The following is a 13395-nucleotide window of genomic DNA, read 5'->3' as shown; positions in this document are numbered from 1 at the left end:
CTAAATACTCAAAGAATCCAGTGGTAGGATTTTAAATAAGATAGACCAGGATTATACAATGCCACAGCAGTCCCACCAGAACTGCACATAGCCTTGTACTAAAAAAAATCACCAAAAAGTAAGGGTAGAAGACAAGATAAAGAACTATTACAATGTCATAGATGCCCAAAACACAAACCTAGAAGAAGGGAATAACTCCACAATATCTCAAAGAATCTTGGCCACAAGATTAATTAGAATTTTTAGAAGAAATGAAGCAAGAGTTTTTTTTGTTAAAGTTTTAAAAATTATATTATAAATTAGATCACTGAAGAACCGGAAAAGAAATGAGAACTTTAGAAAAAAGACTTGGAAAGAGAATTTTTAAAAAAGTTTATTTATTTATTTTTAGTTTAGAACATTCAGTTCCACAAGCCATTGAGTTTTAAATTTTCTCCCTATCTCTCCCTATCTCTCCCTTCCCTCCTCCCCAAGATGGCATGCAATCTTATATAGGCTCTACATAAAGAGAATTAACAGCTTAGCATAATATTATGGGAATGGGAATCTGAAGATCTTCCCTGCCCCTAGACCCTTTGATAGGCTTAAGTGACTCTTGAGAACCTTCCCTGATTTTAAAATATACTCTGCCCCCTAATAGGCTAAATGTGGTCACATGGAGCCTGTGGTGGGAGGCTTGGTTTTCAGGAATGCCCCCACCTTGTTGCTTTGTGATTGGGCCGTGAGTCAAGAGGGTTGTGACATTCTCTGAGCCAGGAGAAGGCTATATATACCCTGATGTGAAGTTTTGCTTTGGGGCTCACTTTGAGAAGAGTTGTGTGATTTGACCAGATGAGACTCTGGGTAGCTGTTGAGCCCCCTAGCTTTGAAAACCCAGATGTTGGTGCTTCTCTCTCTGGTAACTGACTAGGTATGGATGTAATGGTCAGACAGTTGGAAGCCTGTCTGCTGATCTGTTTCTCTGTCTGCTTGTAACTTCTGTTTGTATTTGTTTGTATTCTCTGAAGTTCATGGTGTTGACTTTTTCCCCTGAACTAGATAAATGATATATATTTGATTAAAGTAAGATTGTTAACCCATTTTGAGTTGCTTTCCTTTATAAAAACTATCTAAGAACCTGTGCTAGCAGCCATCCTGGGTATGATAGGGTGCTTGCTGCTACACATAAAAGGTAAAAAAAAAACAAACTTTACCTAAATAATAGACTCCTTTAAAAGTAAAATGGTCCAAGCATAAGATAATGATTATATGAGACATCAAAAAATAGTAAAAAGTCAAAAGACTGACAAAATATAATCTTTTGACAAAGTCAAAACATTGTAAAAATAGAAGAATCATATAAAAAAACAGTTGACCTGGAAAACATTAAGGAGAGATAATGTAAGAAACATTGAACTACCTAAAAGTCATAACCCCAAAAGAAGTACAAATATTATATTTCAAGAAATCTTGAAGGAAAATTACCCAGACATAATAGAGCAAGAGGGTAAAGTGAAAATATGAAGAATCCATGGATCACTTCTTGAAAGAAGTCCCTAAATGAAAACTCTCAGTAATCTAATAGCCAAAATCTAGTACTAGCAGCTTAAAGAAAAATACCTCAACTATCCAAAAAGAATTCAAGTGATAAGGAAGCACACTTAGAATCACACAAGATCTAGTAGCAACCATTTCAAAGGAGTGGATAACATGGAATATGATATTTTAGAAGGCAAAAATATAGGCTTATAATCAAGAATAAGTTACCCAGAAAAACTGGGTGTAATCCTAGGTGAGAAAAAAATTGATCTTTAATGAAATAGAAGACATAAAATGTAAATACAAGTAAACAATCAGAATGAAGTGTTTGCATTCTATTGAAGATCATGATACCAATGTCCCCTAAGAATCTTAATGTTGTCAAGGATTATAAAGGAAGTCAAATAAGCCAGAGGGCCTAGGATTGATTCTGTTATGTTTAAATAATCATAAAAGAAGAAAAGGGAAATGTAAAAGAATATAGAAATAAAATAGAGAAAAGAAAAGGGAAGGAATGAGAGAAATTTTTTCTCTTACATCATTTGGGTGCAAGTAGAAAGTTATACAAATGGGGAAGTAGTTAAAGGAGCAATCATCACTGAAAATTCATTTTCATATGAACTGGTCAAAGGAGGGTAGAATACACACACACACACACACACACACACACACAGAATTTGGGGTAGAAATACATTCAACATGGAGTTTATTCCCCTCACAGAAAATGTAATACTAAGTGATAAGGAAAGAGAATGACTAGCACAGAATCCATTAACTTATTGCTACTGATACAAATAAATTAGAAGGCTAATGTTTAAGGCTTATTGAGCTATGAAGAATTTTTGTAAATCTGCTAATTTAGTCAGGTCTATATTTCCTCTCCACTGAGCATAGTCTGATTAAACTCCAAGAAAGATCTTCTTTCCTGGGCCTTCTCCATTGTTGATGTTTTCCTTGTCACAAACTCAGTTCTACTGCTGTGGTTGCAAGGAAAGTTATTCTGGTTGATACTGCCCTTGTTTCATGCGTTTTCAGTCCTTGCAGGACCTTTTGGTGTTCACAACATTGATGCTAGAGGAACGGAAATGCAAAAGGAGAGGCAAGGAAGCCAGGGACCTCTGGTACAATCCTAGCTAGTTGAATGTATACTCACCATTGGGAACAGGGCCCTCTGGGCTGGAGTAAAAAAGGACCCTCCTTCTTCCACTGGAGTCACATATTGCCTTCTCTCTCTCTCTCTCTCTCTCTCTCTCTCTCTCTCTCCCTCTCCTCTTTGTCACTTTAAATTTTATTTATTTTATTCTGAACTTAAGAAATAAAACAAGCATTTCCATAACATACAAGTTTATTATGTACAACTTGTTCCCTTTAAATATATAATAATCATGTAGCTTTCTTTTTTTTTCTTCCTTTCCTCCTGCCTCCCACACTAGAGATGGCTATCAGTGTATTGTCTTCTCAAAAACTGCCTCGAAGAGACATGCCAGCCAGAAGCTACCTCTTCTTCTACTAGGAGTGGCAGCACACATCATTAGCCTTTTTTGCTCAACAATCACTTAGTTTGCTTAACCCAGATATGTTTTATATATAACTAGAAGCAAGCAGAGAATATCTGTGCATGCCAGGGGGATGGATCTATTAAAATTTGAATATATTTCCTCAATCCACACTTTAATATTAATATTTAATAATAATCTATATTTTCTTCAGTGTATTTCTTCCATCAAATGAATCTCACAAAGCCATTAAAATGTAATCTGTGGTCTTTCAGAGTTTCTGTGGCTGAAGAAATTATTCCCTTGGGTCCTTCTGGTGGCAGTCCTTCCTGGCCCCCAAATATGAATGCTAAAAAGAGGGTGTAAGAAAGGGTGAATAAGTCAATCAACAAGATAATTTAATTAAGTACTTATATGTCAGATGCTATGCTAAGTCCAGGGGATTCAAAGAAAGTCATAAACACAGTCCCTGTCTTCAAGGAGCTAGTATTCTAATGGAGAAGAAACATCTAAAAAAAAATGCATGTACAAGAAATATTCAATTTATATGGAAGGTAATCTCTGAGGAGAAGGATGTGGGTTGGTGTATTTGGCAGGAGAGACTTCAAAATACCTGCAGTAGATGGATTTTAGTCTTGAAGGATGCCAGGGGGCAAAGGTGAGGGCAAGTGCTTTTTAGACAGAGGGGATAGACAATACAAAGGCATGGGATCAAGAAACAGCAAGTAAACCAGTATAACTGAACAACAGAGTATACAAAAGGGAGTAAATGTAAGAATGGACTATTAGGAAGAGGCCAGGTTGTGAAGGACTTTAAATGCCCAAGTGAGGTGTTAATATTTAATCCTAAAACTAACAGGAAGCCACTGGAGTTTATTGAGTAGGAGAGTGACATGGTCAGGCCTGCCCTTTAAGAAAATCAATCTGGCTGCTAAATGGAGGATGGACTGAAATGGGGAGAGACTTGATGCAAGGGAAACCAATTAAGACACTATCTTAATAGCTCAGCTGTGAAATGATGAAGTCATATGCAAGAGCAATTGCAGCGCCAGAGAAAAGAAGGGAGTACCTACAAAAGATGTTGCAAATAATGGCATCTGTAATGTGAGAACGTAGATGTTAAATGAAGCAATAAAAGTTGAGTAATCCCAGAAATCGGATTTCAGTTGTGCACACAGGTAAAAGCCAGCACAGGTGAGGCTGTAAGGACTGTCAGCTCAGGTTACTCCACCCACTCTTTTCTCATCCAGGTCTTTGGGACAAAGGAGAAAGCCTCACCTGAAGTGCACTTTTGTTAATGGAATTTTCTATGACTTTCTCCCTTTCCCCCTGAATAGATGTATCAACAAACACATCATTAGAGAGAATAAAATGAGTTGTGGTTTTATTTTTTTTTTAAAGAACCCTCCTTTATCATTTGATGTAATGAAGTTCAATACAACAGGTATTTATTCAGGGCTTTTTAGGAAATATAAATCAAGTTACAAAGATAAAAGACCAAAAGTCCCCAACCTTCAAAGAGCTAATATCATTCTTTCTTTTTTTGTTATTTAGCAATCGGGGTTAAGTAACTTGCTCAAGGTTACACGGCTAGTTATTTCTGGGTGTAGTGCTGAGTATCCAAGCCCGGGATTCGATCTCCAGGTCGTCCTAACACTGGAGCCGGTGCTCTTACTCACTGAGCCATCAAGCCGTCCTTAAGCAATTGGGGTTAAGTAACTTGCTCAAGGTTACAGGGCCAGGTGTTTCTGGGTGGGTGCTAAGTGTCTGAGCCTGGGATTCGAGGTCTTCTCAACACTGGAGCCGGTGCTCTTACTCGCTGTGCTACCTGGCCGCCCCGCTAATATCATTCTATGAACCCCCATACTTACCGTGTTTTGAAGTTAGTGATACCAAGAATTAAAATCATTTTCTTTAAAAAGAGAATGAAGATTGTTCATCTTTGTATTACCCTTGTAAGTTCAGAAAGTGGCAGAAGTTTTTACTCTCAGGACTCTAAAATAGTCTTGCTACCTACCTCCTGGCAAAGAAGTGGTAGCCTCAGGGTGTAGAATAAGATGTCATCAGTGCTGGGCACCTCTAAGTACTTAAATCCTCAGTTTGGCTTTTAAAATCCTTTTAGCCTGATCCCCTCCCACCCTTACAATCTTCTTACAAATTACTTCCCTACATGTGTTATGTGCTTTAGTGACACTGGCCTCCTTGCAGTTCCTCTCAGAAGACACTCCAATTCCTGACTTGTGTGTTTTCACAGGCTGTCCCCCATGCCTAGAATTCTCTCCCTCCTCAATTCCATCTCCTGGCTTCTCTGGCTTCTTTTGTCTCAGTTCAAATCCCACATTCTGCAAAAAAGTCTTCTCAAATCCCTCTTAATGTGTGTACTTTTCCTCTAAGATTATCTCCTATTGATGTGGATCCCTATGGGTTAAAAATAATATTAAGGTTTGCTTTTCCAGTACTTTGGGAAACCTTTAGTTTATTCTCTAACCTGAAGGTACTCTAAAGTCTCTTCCCTTATCTTGGAATACCATAAAACTTCCCCCTTACCCTGAACCATAAATAAAATTCCTTGTCTCCCCCCATCCTGGGCCATAAAATTTCCCTTATTTCCTTTATCTTGTGTCATTCATCTTCCTCATCCTGTCCCTAAGTCTCCAACCCCAATTAGAAACCCTAAAAATCATCATCCTACAGGCTGTATAGCTTTCTGTCTATATAAGTCTGGTCCTTTTCCTGTATCAGATCAGTGCCTTTGTTTAGCTCCTTGCTTAATCTCAGGCCCATGTGTGTTAGTGTCAATAAAGCTCCCATTGGTTAAAGAAAAGGTCTAAGTGAATTCTTTCAAATCTGAACCAGCTATCCCAATGACCTCAACACCATTATATGCATATATACATATATGTAATGCGTGTGTACACACATATATCTATGTATATGTATGTATGTGTATATATACATGCATATACATATACATCTACATATACACATTTCTTTACACACATAGTACACATAGTTCTTTGCATGTTGTCTTCCCCATTAGACTAAATTCTTTGACAGAAGGGAGTATTTTTTCTTTCCTTTGTATTCCTAGTGTTTTAGCACAGTGCTAGGCATATAGTAGGCATTAGTAAATGCTTATTGACTTGATTTGTTGATTTGTTGACTGACTGATAAATTTCTGGACTTGACCAATATGGGAATTCTCCTTTTTAATTAAGGAGAGGAGATGGAGATAAAATAGATTTTTATTCATTGAAAAACAATTAAAATAAATTAAAAACTTAAAAAAAAGGAAATCTAATAGCTTCCCAGTCTAATATGGAATAAAACCAAGATCTTTTCGATAATGTAACATTTTTTAAAAGCTTTTACAAAGGGAAATATTCTGAGATGTAGCAAGAACTGTAGCACCAACACTCATCCCAACAGTTGGGGGACAATCTTCCCTATAACAACTTGGTCTCTGGGTGAAGTGGGGTCAGTTGAAAGCAGTTTCTGCATAGCATTGGTCCCGCCAAATTCACTTCCACAAGCATCATCATAACCTATAGATGGATGAATCTGTAACTTTGCTAGTGCTGGTCAGACCCTTAGTACTTCACTCCTTACTGTCTGGCTCTGGCAAATCCCAGCAAGGATACTAACTGCCAGATTTTGGGTAGCCCATTCTTCTGATCTTTTGAAGTTCTCAAGAGTCATAGCCATCTCCAATATTCCTTCACCTAAAAGTAGGAAAGAATGGATACAACAGAGACAGAAGAAAAGGAAAGTCATTTGCTCTAAACATCATGTGGGCTCCAGGGTAAGGGAGGACCTAAAGCTTCTCCTCTGCCCAGAGGCTCTCAGCAGCTGCCTCTTTAGGACCAGCCAGACAGTAAAGAGCCTAAGCCTCAATACTTTTCTTCAAACGGGCAAATTTCTAAATCTCTTTAGAAACTCTTTACAGAAAGTATTTCCAAAAATGAACTCATTATGAAATATGTTCATCTTTCACCTCTCTTTCAAGCCCATTATGTGGCTTGGTATTTAGCTCACTGAGTAGCCAACTCCCTCTGCCAAGTCCACAGAGGTTTCTAGCCCTCAGCATAAGGTGTTTCCAGCTGCTACATACCCTGCATGAATGGAAAAGTTACTTCTGTAGTTTGTAGAAATTTTAGGTGGGAGTTTTTAGGCTTGTGGATAAATGAATGTCTCAAGGTAGCCTTTCTTATGCAATGGCCTAACGGTAAAACGGATTGCCTTAGGGGAGATTGGGGCCTCTGGGGAGCTTATTCACTTGGCAGAACATTAACAATAAATATTCTGCCATGAGCAAGGGAGATGGAATCCTGTGACCAGAAAGGCCGTGACTGGTGAAGTCAGGTGTGATGGTGTGCTGTCAGCTGATATGCAAGGGGAATGTTGGCACATGGCACGTGTCTGCTGTCAGGTGTCAGGGTGTTTGTGGGCAGCAGCCTCCTAAATGAGGATTTGCTGTCTGCCTTCAGCTGCTATGCCATCCCTCCACCCAAATTTCCTCATATTTTATTTTGTAAATATGTTGAATATACTTATTTTTCACATAAGTTATCTTCTTCAATAGAATGTAAGTTCCTTGTGTCTTTGTGTCCCCTAGCCCCCCAGACAGTGCTGAGAACAAAATAAATGCTCCCTTAAGTCAATAGGAATTTATTAAGTGCCTAATATGTTCCAGGTAATGTGCTAATCTCTGAGGATGCAAAGAAAGGAGTAGAAAGTGTGTTCTCAAGGGGCTCATGATCTAATAGGGGAGACAATACGCAAACAGCTGTGTGCAAACAAGCTATATACAGGATCAATTGGAAATCATTATGGTGGAATTTTAGCTTGGACTTGAAGGAAGCTAGAGAAGCCAGGAGGCAGAGATAAAGAAGAAGGGAATTCTAAGCATAGGGGACAGGCCGAGAAGATGCTCAAACCAGAGAGATGGAGTGGTTTTTTTATCTTTTTTTTTTTTTTTGCTTTTTGGAGGGCAATTGGGGTTAAGTGACTTGCCCAAGGTTACATGGCTAGTTTTTGTGTTAAGTGTCTGAGGCCAGATTTGAACTCAGGTCCTCCTGACTCCAGGGCCGGTGCTCTATTCACTGTGCCACCTAGCCACCCCGAGATGGAGTGTTTTGTGCAAGTAATAGCAAATATGGGGTGGCTAGGTGGCCCTGGTCCTGGAGTCAGGAGGACCTGAGTTCAAATTCAGCCTCAGACACTTAACACTTACTAGCCATGTGACCTTGGGTAAGTCACTTAACTTCAACTGCCCTGCCTTCCCCTCTTCAAAAAGCAAAAAAAAAAAAAAATGCAAATAGGCCAGTGTAACAGGATTATAGAGTACATGGAGGGGGATAAGGTATAAGAAGACTGGAGAAGGACCAGGGAGCAGGTTATGAAGAGCTTCAGATGAGAAACAGGAGCTTTGATGTTTGATCTAAAAGAAAGGAGGGAACTGCTGAAGTTAACTGAATACAGTCAGATCTGAGCTTTAGGAAGATCAATTAAATACGGAGAGATGGATGCCCTGGTGTGAGAAGAGACTTGAAGCAGAGACCAACCAAAAAGTTACTACAGTAGTCCATGTATAAAGTGATGAGGGCCTGCTTATTGATTTTCAACAGCTAGATTCTTTGAACATTGCCTTGCCTTCCTGTTTTCCTTCCCATTGCAGTAACCACCGCTTCAAGGCATTTTTATTTGGTGGTTCAAAGGTCATGAGTTTTTCAAGAAAGTAAGTTTTTGGAGAGTTTAGTTTCAGAGTGCCAGTGTGAGAGTATTGTGGCTTTCAAAATAAAAATGTGGGGAAAGACTATACTACAATAAAAGGAGAGATGAGTCTATTACAACCTGAGACAAGTCTATTACAACCTATCTGTAATAATCAGTTGACAAATACTTATTGACTAACTAGCTAAGTGCAGGAAACTATCCCTACCGTCAAAGAACTTAAAATCAAGTTGGTAAAACAAAACAGAAATAAATGAAAAGTTAAATAAAACATGCTGGAATCTGGAAAGACTCATATAAACTAAGGCAAAGTGAAATGAGCAGAACCAGGAAAACATTGTACAGTATCAGCAACATTGTGTGATGATCAACTGTGAATGACTTAGCTCTTCTCAGCAACATAATGATTCAACACAAGTAGAAAGGGCTCATGAAGGAAAATGCTATCCACATCCAGATAAAGAACTGATGGACTCTGAATGCAGATCAAAGCATGCTTTTTTCATTTACTTTATTCTTTCTCATGGTTTTATTTCCTTTTGATCTGTTTCTTTTTCCACACCGGTGACGAATATGGAGACACGTTCTACATGATAACATATGTGTAACCTATATCAAACTACTTACCATTTTCAGAAGAAGGGAAGAAGAAAGGAAGAAAAATTCGGAACTCAAAATCTTGTAAAAATGAATGCTAAAAATTTTCTTGATATGTAATTGGGGAAAAAATAAAATACTTTTTAAGTTTTATAAAATACAGGGGAAGGTTTGACTGGTATGGGAGAGATTTGTTCACCAATGACTGTGATAAAAGGACAAAAGTTGCCAATAAAACAACAGCAACAAATACATGAGGGGAGTTTGAGAAAAGCACAATAGGACAAGTCACACCTGAGTTGAACCTTAATAAAGAAGAAAGGGACTTCAGTAGCTTGGAGGTGGGATGGAGGAAGAGGTGGTCATCATGATGGAAGATAAGGTCAAAAGAGAAGCCTGGAAGATCCCAATGGTTGACTGAACTTCACAAGAGTCTCAAAATGTGAAGTTGCTAAGCTACTTACCAGACCTGTTATGTAGTACTTGTGTGACCTTAGACAAGTCAATTCACTTCTCCTGGCCTCGGTTCATTTATCATTAAAATGAAAAGAATGGACTAGATTTCCATGGCACCTTATATTTCCAAATATTATAATCCTAAAAAAGTGCCTATGAATCCTGCATCCAGAAGAATTACTGCCTGTTCCTTTAAATACCTTTCCTCACAGTTTAAATATGTAACAATTTCTAAAAAATTAAATTTGTAAGTAATTTTTAGGAACCTATATTAGTTTTCAAAATCTTTTCATATAATTCTACTTATGAGCTGCTTTAAAAATGCAATCTCTGTAACTCAGCAACAAAATAAATTCAATTCAATAAACATTCATCAACAGTCTTCATCATGCTAGACCTGGATAGGGAGATAAAGAAAAAAAAATTTAAGTTTCCACTCTCAAGTTTAGATTCTGTTAGCAAATTACAATATGCAAAAATAATAGGAGAGATACATGGATAAATAATGCTATTGCTGACCCCAAGAAGCTTACTTAAATCATGTGACCAAGGACAGACATTTGAGTAATTAAGAGGTCTAGAAAAGGATAGAGAAGCATTGGGTAAAAAAGTAGGGAGAAAACCAAAATGGCATAGCATCTCTGAAGCCAAGGAAGCAGGGAGTATCCAGTAGAAGGAAGCCAGTGTTCAGCTATGTTGAAACCTACAGATAGGTCAAGGAAGATCAGTATTTTCATAAAACCACTTAATTTGGTGACCTTTCCATCATTGGTGTGTAGGACTCATGCCTCTCCCCTACAGCCCTGGGTCTAAGCAGAAATAAGGGCCACTATGCAAATGACCACTGGATCACAGACTAAGAATCTGAAGGGACAGTAGGGGTTATCAAACCCTACCAACTCATTTTACAGATGAGGAAATTGAAGCCCAAGAAAGCATAGTGATTTGCCTAAGGGTCACACAGACAATGAGTCAGAGATTCCTTTGAACTCAGGTCTTCTAATTTCAAATCCAGCACTTTCCCAAGGTATCATACTTCATTTACTAAAAGAAAATGAAAGCATGGGGATTGAACAGGGACAACTGGAATGTAGGAAGTAGCAAATGGTGACCAGTATGGAGAGCTGGTTTAGCAGGACAGTGATAGACTGGTAGTTTGTGTACAAAGGACAGAGATGTGAACTAAATGTATTCACCTGATAAGGCTTGGGGAGATGGGAGAGAAGCAGGGAGGCTAGCCAGATACAATCCTTCCTGCCTGTGCCTTCCATGCCATTGTCTTACCAGAAGAGTGCTCCAAGGTCATATATCATGTTAATGGACTGCATACTGTTGTATCATGGAGATTTTGTCATGAGTGAAAAGCCCTAGGAAAATGTCTTTGCTGGTTCTCCCCTGGACGAGGAGGGAAATTGGACAAAGGGGAAGAAATTAACTTCCAGGCTTCTAACTTGCTTACTAGAATGGGGATTGATGCAAGAACTAAAGAAAGATCTTTCACTCAAATGGACTGGATTAATTGGTGTTAACTGGCTTTGATTGTAATTTGCAATCTGATTGAAGACTATAAATGTACATAGCTAAAAATTCGCTAAAGGAAAACATGGGGTAAAGAATGGAGGGAGAAGTAAGTTGAATGGGGACTGAGCCATGGTCTGATAGGTGGAAACGGCAACCCACACCCTTAGATGGAAAAATATGTAGACAAAACCCACAAAGGGAGAAAGCCAATGGGTCAGAAGCAGTTAGTTTCTCTGAGCCCCGGATATGTATAGAAAGCTTGGCAGTTACCTCAGAGCTTGGTCTGGTGGGATGGAGAACATGTTGGATAGCATATGTTCTGGTCCTGATTGCAGAGGATGATCATACCTAAGTCACAGGACCTACTGTGGTGTCATAGGTGACCTTTCAAAGGGGAAGTTTCAGTGGTTCTCTACTGTGGGGGTAGAAACCAGATATCAAGGAACTTAGGAGGATGATGTCTCAGGAATAGACCTTTTTTTTCCATTTTAAATTTTCTAGTATGAACTTAACAAACATGAAAATTTCAAAATAAAAAGAACAGAGAAAGAAGACTATATATGAAACCAAGATTCTTCTCTATTGTGTATAGTTTGTTTATTTTTTAAAATGCATATTAAATTCAACACATTCCTGCTTGTCTGCATCTCTGCTCTTTTTTGAGTCTATTCTCTTTTGTATGTTTTTTTAATGTTTCTCTGATGTTCTTTTTTATTTTTGGCATGACTATAATTTGTTATTGTTCAGTTTCATTCATTTCAGTTCATTTGTATGTTTTATTCGTATCTGACTCTGTGACCCCGTTTGGGATTTTCTTGAAAAAGATATTGGAGCGGTTTGCCATTTCCTTCTCCAGTTCATTTTACAGATGAGGAACTGAAGCAAATAGGGTTAAGTGACTTTCCCAAGGTCACACAGTTACTCATCCTCCAAATTCTCCCCTGGTAGGTTTGAGGTACCATTAGGATACAAAATCAAAAACCAAAATGGTTCCCGTCCTCAAGGTCCAACATTCCACTGAAGGGGATTCTATGGCATAGGGTCATGAAACCATGAGATTGCCCTGGAAGCCAAGAGACCTGCATTTAGTCCTGTATTTCTTTTTTTCTGTATCCCTCAACTTCACTTCCAGTTTCCCTATAAGAATTACATTTGGGCTTTAATACTCCAGAGATTTAAATGATTCTGTTTACAAAGAATGACTTGTTCATCTTCATATTATCCTGCTAAATTCAGAAGATGGCAGCAGTCATTACTCTAATAACTTTAATGGCTTTCCAGTCAAATATGGGAATAAAACCTAGATCTTTCATAACCTTGGTTTTTAAATTTTCAACAATATGACTCTTGTTTACCTCCCCCTTTCTCTCACCAAGGAAAAGCCCTTCCATTTAACAAGTAAGTATAAGTATAATCAAATAATCAAGAAAAGGGAACTTTCTTCCTGAAAAGTTATATAGAAATTTTGTGTGTGAGTGTGTGTATGTGTGTGTGTGAAGAGAAAGAGAGGGAGAGGGAGAGAGAGAGAGAGAGAGGAAGGGAGGGGGGGAGGGAGAGACAGAGACAGAGTCAGGATATTAGGAGACACCCTGTTTTCCACAGTTAAGGCCCAATAAGTAAGCTATGCCCTGAGCTTGGCATAAGAACAATTCTTTGGGCTCACCCTCTGGCAAATTTATATAATTATTGTATTGCTTTGACCAGCACCAGGTGTTCTCTGAGCTCAGACAGGCAGCAGATAAGTACCTATGTTCTAGGGTCATTAAACCCTGCAATGAATCCAGCTTATCTCATTGTCAGAGCTACAGCTCAATGGGTAGTCGGTCATTGGTATAAGTATTGAGATCTCCACACAGTTGCCTCAGCCCCGCCCCCCACTAGGGGTGGGCCCCTGCACATGTGTCATTGCTTGCAAGCCATTTCAATCACTTTGAAATTAAACTTTAGTTTGATTCTTGAGTTTCCTGTCTTTGGCCTGCTCTGTTTGGCTCTGCGGCCATCCACAGGTTAGAGATTCCTTTGGTCGAGTTGAGTCTCTCTCTCTCTCTCTCTCTCTCTCTCTCTCTCTCTCTCT

The sequence above is a fragment of the Petaurus breviceps genome, unplaced genomic scaffold, assembly GCF_028583685.1.
Source record: "Petaurus breviceps papuanus isolate PSGF00001 unplaced genomic scaffold, PetGlider_PUasm1.0 90564, whole genome shotgun sequence".
In the NCBI taxonomy this organism is placed as follows: Eukaryota; Metazoa; Chordata; class Mammalia; order Diprotodontia; family Petauridae; genus Petaurus; species Petaurus breviceps.
Note: the sequence above shows the minus strand (reverse complement) of the source record.